The following is a 7190-nucleotide window of genomic DNA, read 5'->3' as shown; positions in this document are numbered from 1 at the left end:
GCCTGTGATAAAAGGCGACCGCCTATGATGAAAGGCGAAGACACCAAAGGAAGTTGGTGTGGGTGGAACTGTCAAGCAGAAAGACACAAAAGCTCCAAACATAGAAATCGAGGTGGAGGATTGTGATGAGTATACCACAACTTTCTCTTTCTATGTAATTAGTGGCAGTGATCTGTCCCATAGTCCACATGGTGGTAGAGAATTTTTGGAGCCACTTTGAAGCATCCCAGCTGAAGGAGGATGCAACCGCCTATGAAAGATGAAGACACCTTAAATAAAAGGTGTGTGGGCCATAAAAATAGCCCAAGTACAAACCGTCACATGATAACGAATGGAAGAGTGGTGAGCTTGTGATTATATTGAGATACTCAGATAATGACTGTCGCACTTGCAATATCTATTTGAGGGGGTGTTATAAGCTTTGATGAATCATTCCGAACTGAGCATGGTTGATACGCTCAAAGGAGAATGTTGTTTTAAAGACAAGCATTAACACTATTCAGATATGATGTGGCAGACCATCTGATTCTGATGATCTTTTTATGTGAGAAAAGGTGTGCTTTGGTTACTCTGGTGATTGAAAGGTTTGACGAGTACCTGTAAACTTGGCCACGAACGCTCTTAGAATGGTAAGCTTGGAAGAGCTGCAAGATGCAAGCGTGTGTTGAAGAAGCAAGCGGACAGTTGCCCCACATGAATGGCAAAGGGGGTGATTGTTAGGTTTGTTGCCATTTCATTTACAGCAAATGGACGGCACCAACCATTGACTATTGACAGCTACCATTGTTGAATGAGCTAGAGTTAGTGACCATTAATGTTGACAACAAAGCAAGAAGAGCTGCCATGGATGCCTATAAAAAAGGCATACGTGAGAGAGCAAAATGCGAGATAAAGTGGTGAGTATATGTAAGAGAAGAAGAGAGAAAGAGCGGCTGCCAAAGGGCAGCAGTGTGTGTGAGTTGAGAGTTAAGTATGAGTGGGTGTAATCCTCCTCCTCCATGTATTTGATTTGTATCCTTTCTCTATCTCTAATTATATTGACTCTCACGTGGATGTAGGCGATTTGCTGAACCATGTTAAATATTGTGTTAGTGTGCTTGGCCTCCTATGAGCAAATATCAGAACATCACCGGCCGAAATTCCCTACAACATAGAAGGAAGAAGTTTCCACATAAAACATAACAAGATGGGCAAAACGATGAGGGAAACCCAGTAGATGAAGAAGCTCTCTAAGAAAAGGCTATTGCATCGATCAAAGGTTTTCTTGAAATCAAATTTTATGAGGCATTATAGGGAGGTTCTCTTTTTGTCATAATGCCTAAGAAACTCTTGAGCTAGATTGATGCTATCTATCATATTCCTTTTTCCAAAGAAAGCATTTTAAGCTGGATCAATAATGTCTTTGAGGGCACAGTTGAGTCTTATAAAAAGAATCTTAGAGATCACTTTGGAGACCATAGTGCAGCATAGGATAGGCAGAAAATTATTGGCAAAGTTAACATTAATAAATTTCAGGACTAGAGCAATAATGGAATGATTAATTTGCTTGAGAAATACGAATAGTTAACATAATATAGTCATAGATCTTAGGTTGTAACTTGATCATGAGCGAATTTGTTGATGTTGCACCCACGAAGTATGGAAAGTGCCAAACATTGGGAACTACCCGGGGAGGAGTTAGGAACAGGAACAAGGAGAAGCGAAAACCACTTAAATGGAGGAATCGATTGTATTTCGTCCTTTGTTCCCCATAGCAACTGGGTATCAAAAAGCACCAAATTTGATGACTTATTAAAGGAAAGACGAAATAAGAGCATGCTATTGAAGACGTTGCAACATATGTCGGGAAGGCTTCCGTTGATTGTGTACAAACAAAATACGAGTCCAAAGGCAGGGTAAGAAAGGGTTTAGCTAATGGAGATATTAACTCCTCCGGGAACCAGTAACGCGTAAACCATGTCAAACCAAGATTGATCAATATCCGAACGGAACGGATTCGAACTTCTCCTAGAATAGTTTCCGGTGCGAAATGAATAGGATATATATGAGTAATTCAAAGGAGAAATAAAAAGATTTTTTAGTAGAAAGCAAAACCAAGAATTTCCTAGATTCCAACTCAAGTTCAGTTCACTTTTTGCGGGCCAGTACTACTTCGATAGATGAGCGGATACTACTATTTTTGGGGTCATCAGAAAAGAAAGAAATATCCAATTTCATAACATGAAATGTTTTTTTAGTTCTTTAAAAGAAAATCTACTCAAATCGAAGTCCTAAACCGCCACACAGAAATTACCCCCAACTTTGTCCCAAGACTTCTTGAAGAAAAGAGATGATTATCCATCAAGACTAGAAGCTTTGTCATTTCTAATGTTGAAAAGAGTTTCCTTGATAACTTCATTGGACACAGGACCTAAGAGAAAATCAGAGTGGGATCCATGAAGACAAGGACCATTATGAACAATATCCTTATTATTAGTATTTAAAAGTTTATTTTTATCAATGTTTTATATCATTATTTTGCACTTTAAATATTAATAACTCCTTAACCAGAACATGTTTTATAATAACATGTTTAATAATATAAGATACTTTAATTTATGGTAAATGTTCATTTTAAATCCAGGCCTATCACATTGACATGACAAAAAGATTGATGTCTTCTCCCAAGTGCAGGTGTGTCGAAGTAATAAATAACTCGGCAAGACTGGGGTCAAATCACATGGAGGTTATTTGTATAAATTATAAATAACAACAACAACAACAATAGTAGTAGTAATAAAGAAGAAGAAGAAGAAGAAAAAGTTGATGAGAACTTTGAGATGGAAGATTAATGTAAGAATTAAACAATGATAAAAGCAAATGTCAAGGTTAAAGGATCCACTAATGGTATTTCAAACAAGTATAATATAAACTCTTATTATTCAACTGGAAACCATACATAAAGGAGGTTCCAATTATATTATAAATTGTTAACATGATTACATTAGTTGTCATATTCAATTATAAATTGTTAACATGTTACATTAGTTGTCATATTCAAATAGTGCTAATACTTGTAAATGTTGTCAAGCATTCATGATTATAACTTATGTTAACAACAAATCAAGTTCCTTTCATAGCATAGGTATCGGTTATATTTCCTTTCATAGCTCAGGTGTCGGTTATACCATACATTATGGGCTATGAAAGTGCCAAGCATTTGTTGTACCAAGTGTTATATAACATAAATCAAGATTAGTCATTTAACAAGCAAAGTATTAAAGAGTGAACAAGATAACAATTATAAAACATGTTAGTATCAAACATTAACGTCCATATTAAGTTTACACTATACTTATTCTTACACCATTAGTGTAACCTTTTCACCTTGACATAATAAACTTAGCTATAGATAATGAAAGAGAGAAACATAAATAAATAAGATAAGAATATAAATAAGATAAAAGTTAGCTATGTAAATGAAAGGAAATGAAAGGCATAAAAAAGATATTAATGAAGGAAAAACTTAAGCATTACAAAAATATAAAGAGAGAAAGCAAGAGCATGATTTGAAAACCAAGATGCCTAAATACATGACAAATACCTCTTTTTATAGGCCAAAATTGGAAACTATTGATTTGATGACTAATTAATGAGTGGGTGACCACATCTTGACTTAGTGACAATCCTTATCTTCTTGTCTGAATAAAATATCATTGATAACATGGAATTTGAACCAACCTTCTATATAAAAGTTCTAAGAAATTGTCCTAGCTTTCCAGAAAAAAAATTGAGGTCATTTAGACTTTTAGAACTCGAGATATGGGCTGAACACTGAACAATGTCTAGATTGCAAGACAGATTCAGACTTCTACATTTTTGCTAAGATTTGAACTTCCAAACAACAAAATTGCGTCTTGACTTTTCATGAAAGTTTTATGCCTATGTCTTAGCTTTCCATCCATATAAAGTACATCTAAATTTGAGATTTACAGCTCCAAATATAACCCCATTGCCGAATAGTGTTCCAGTTTAGATTGCACTAACATCTCTTTTCTAAGCTTCACCCTCTCTTTATCCTTTCAATTTTAATACTTCAACTCATCAATTAATCCTTTTATTTATCTGATAGGCCTGTATTTAGGATAAACATTTACCATAAATTAAATGTATTTTATGGTTTCAAACTTGTTATTATAAAACATGCTCTAGTTAAGGAGTTATTGGTACTTCAAGTGCAAAATAATGACATAAAACCTTGATAAAAATGCACTTTTAAGTACTTATTGCACATAAATGAAAGGATTGATTGATGAATTTAACTACTGAAATTAAGAAAATAAAAAGATAGCTAAGTTTAGAAAAGAGATACTGATTTAATTTAAACTAGAAAACTGTTTAGTAATTGGGTCATATCTAAAGTTATAGATCTTGGATTTCAGTTTGGTTTATATGGATAGAAAGCTAAGGCATAAGCCTAAAATAATCATAAGAGTCTAAGACTCAATTTTGCTCTTTGGAAGTTCAAATCTTAGCATCAAAAGAGAAGTTCAAATATGTTCTATAGCCCAAATACTATTCATTGCTTAGCCCATATCTCGAGTTCTAAAAGTCCAAAATGCACTGATTTATTTTTTATTGGAAGTTGAGACAATTTCTTAGAACTTTCATGAAGACTATTTGTTCAAATTCTGATGTTAGCAATGATAATTTGTTTAGATAAGAAGATAAGAATTGTCACCAAGTTAAGATGTGGCCACCCATTCAACAATTAATCATCAAATCAATAGTTTTAAATTTTGACCTATAAAAGGAGGCATTTAGCATGCATTTAGGTATCTTGGTTTTCAAATCAAGATCATGTTCTTGCTCTATTTCCTTATATTTTTGTAATGCTTAAGTTTTGCTTTTATTAATTTCTTTTCCAGTTGAATAATAAAAAGAGTTTATATTATACTTATTCGAAATAACATTTATTTGAGTAATAAGAGTTTATATTATACTTATTTAAAATAACATTTATCATCATCATCATCATCATCATCATCATCATCATCATCATCATCATCATCATCATCATCATCATCATCATCATCATCATCATCATCATCATCATCATCATCATCATCATCATCATCATCATCATCATCATTATTTATAATTTATATATTTAACCTCCCTGTGGTTCAATCCTGGTCTTGTCAGGTTATTTATTACTTTGACACTCCTGCACTTGGAAGAAAATATTAATCTTTTTATTATGTCACCTCATCAAAAGGAGAGGTAGATGATGAAGTGCCAATGAGGTTTTGATAAAAGTGAAAAAATTCATCAATAGAGGTAGTAAAAGCCCCATTACTACGCAGGATGGCAGGGATGAAACTTTTCCTGTGTGACTCATCAAAGCATGAAAAAAGCTTGTACCTGTGTCATTGTCTTTAAAGAAATTACACTTGAGCTTCTGAGTAAAAAACACTTTCTCAGCAAACTTTAGGTTGAAAAGACTCAGCTTCAATTGATTAACCCTATTCAGGAAAGAGATGTCATCTCTGGAATCATGCAGGATGTATTAATGATACTCCAAATCAGCCTCAACTCTAGCAACTCTCTCTGAAATGTGACTGAAATAGAGCTTGTTTAAAGTCTTCAAAGGACTCTTTAAAGACTTGAGTTTCCTATACAAAACAAACATAAAAGTACTAGCCATAATAGTATTGAAACCATAAACAAAAAAGTAATAGCAAAAGTGTGGTGAGTAAACAAGCTACGAATAAAAACATGGATAGCCTAGGGAGAGGAATCAATCATGTCAACATGAATAGTAAAAGGATTCTACAACACAACTACTCTGGCAGTACTAGTAGCTTCCATATTTTAGACAAGATTCCAGTGCTTTAGCCAAAGCCTATGCATGAGTTAAAGCTTGGATGAAACCAACTTAATCTTCAAAAGACCACAAACATCAAAATTATGCTTTTACATGAGGCAAACCAACTCATGCTACTTAAAAGGATTGTTGAGCCCTCTGACATTCTAACTGAATATGAGCATTACATAGGAAAGGGTGGAGGGGGAACCTTACCACTCCTAGTTGTTCGAGATGTGCTCCTTTTGTGACCACGCACAGTGGTTGCACCAACAATAACAACATCAGATCCTTTCCTGCATAGGGGTGCTTGGACAAGTTCTTTACCTTTAGAAAGTATGGGGTGTTTTGATCAGTGGTGGGAATGGCACTTAAAGGTGAGATCACATGTTCTTTCATAAAGAACTTTAGATGGTAAGCTTGAAAAGAAAAAAAGATGAGAGATTGTGGATTTACCAGATCAAGAAATGATCAATTCTTCTAAAAACATTAGAAGTGAAGGCTTGAATGTGTAGTCATAAAGAAAATGGATAGGGCTAAAAAGTACACAATTCAGTATGCGAGGGCTTAAAGGTGAATTAAAAGAAAAAAGATAGAGCTAGAAAACACATTATTTGATGGGTGAGAGCTAGAAAGCGCACTCAAAAGAAAAGAAATAGTGTTTGAAAGTGCACTCAAAATGATATGATCTAGGTAATAAAAAAATAATCAGATTCATATTCTAACGTAGAATATGCAACTGTCCCGTTTTACAACAATTGTTATAATTCTCAATCCGACCATTGGATCGGGTTGAAAATATATGTGGATTCTCCTGACATGTTTTCCTATATTAGGTTAACATTTTAGGTCAATTAGAGTTCAAAAAGACATGTAAATACCACCATCTTCTAGATGATGTTTTTGAGATTTTTGTTGGCTACCTCAATTACCCAAAAAGAATTAAGATGCCTAATTTTCCACCTAGTGTGGAGCTTAGCAATTAGCATTCTATTAAAATTTCGAGCATTATCAGTTATAAATCTTACTGGTAGGTTGTAGTGACAAATTAAATCTTTTGAAATGAACCTCCTAAACACCTTTTGTGTCACACATATGTAAAAGCTGACATAAACCCATTTGACATAGTAGTCTATAATAACTAACATGAATTTATTCCTATTACTGGCTTTCAGATTAATTGGTCATATAACATTCAATCCTTATTTATTAAAAGAACAAGGTAATGTAATATTAAATAATAGTGTCTGAGGTGCATTTATCTTACCACCATGTATCTGACACTTGTGATATTTTTTTTAACATAATCTATACAATCCCTCTCTATGGTCAACTAGAAGTACCT

This window comes from Populus euphratica, unplaced genomic scaffold, assembly GCF_000495115.2.
Source record: "Populus euphratica unplaced genomic scaffold, PopEup_1.0 scaffold496.1, whole genome shotgun sequence".
Lineage (NCBI taxonomy): Eukaryota > Viridiplantae > Streptophyta > Magnoliopsida > Malpighiales > Salicaceae > Populus > Populus euphratica.
Note: the sequence above shows the minus strand (reverse complement) of the source record.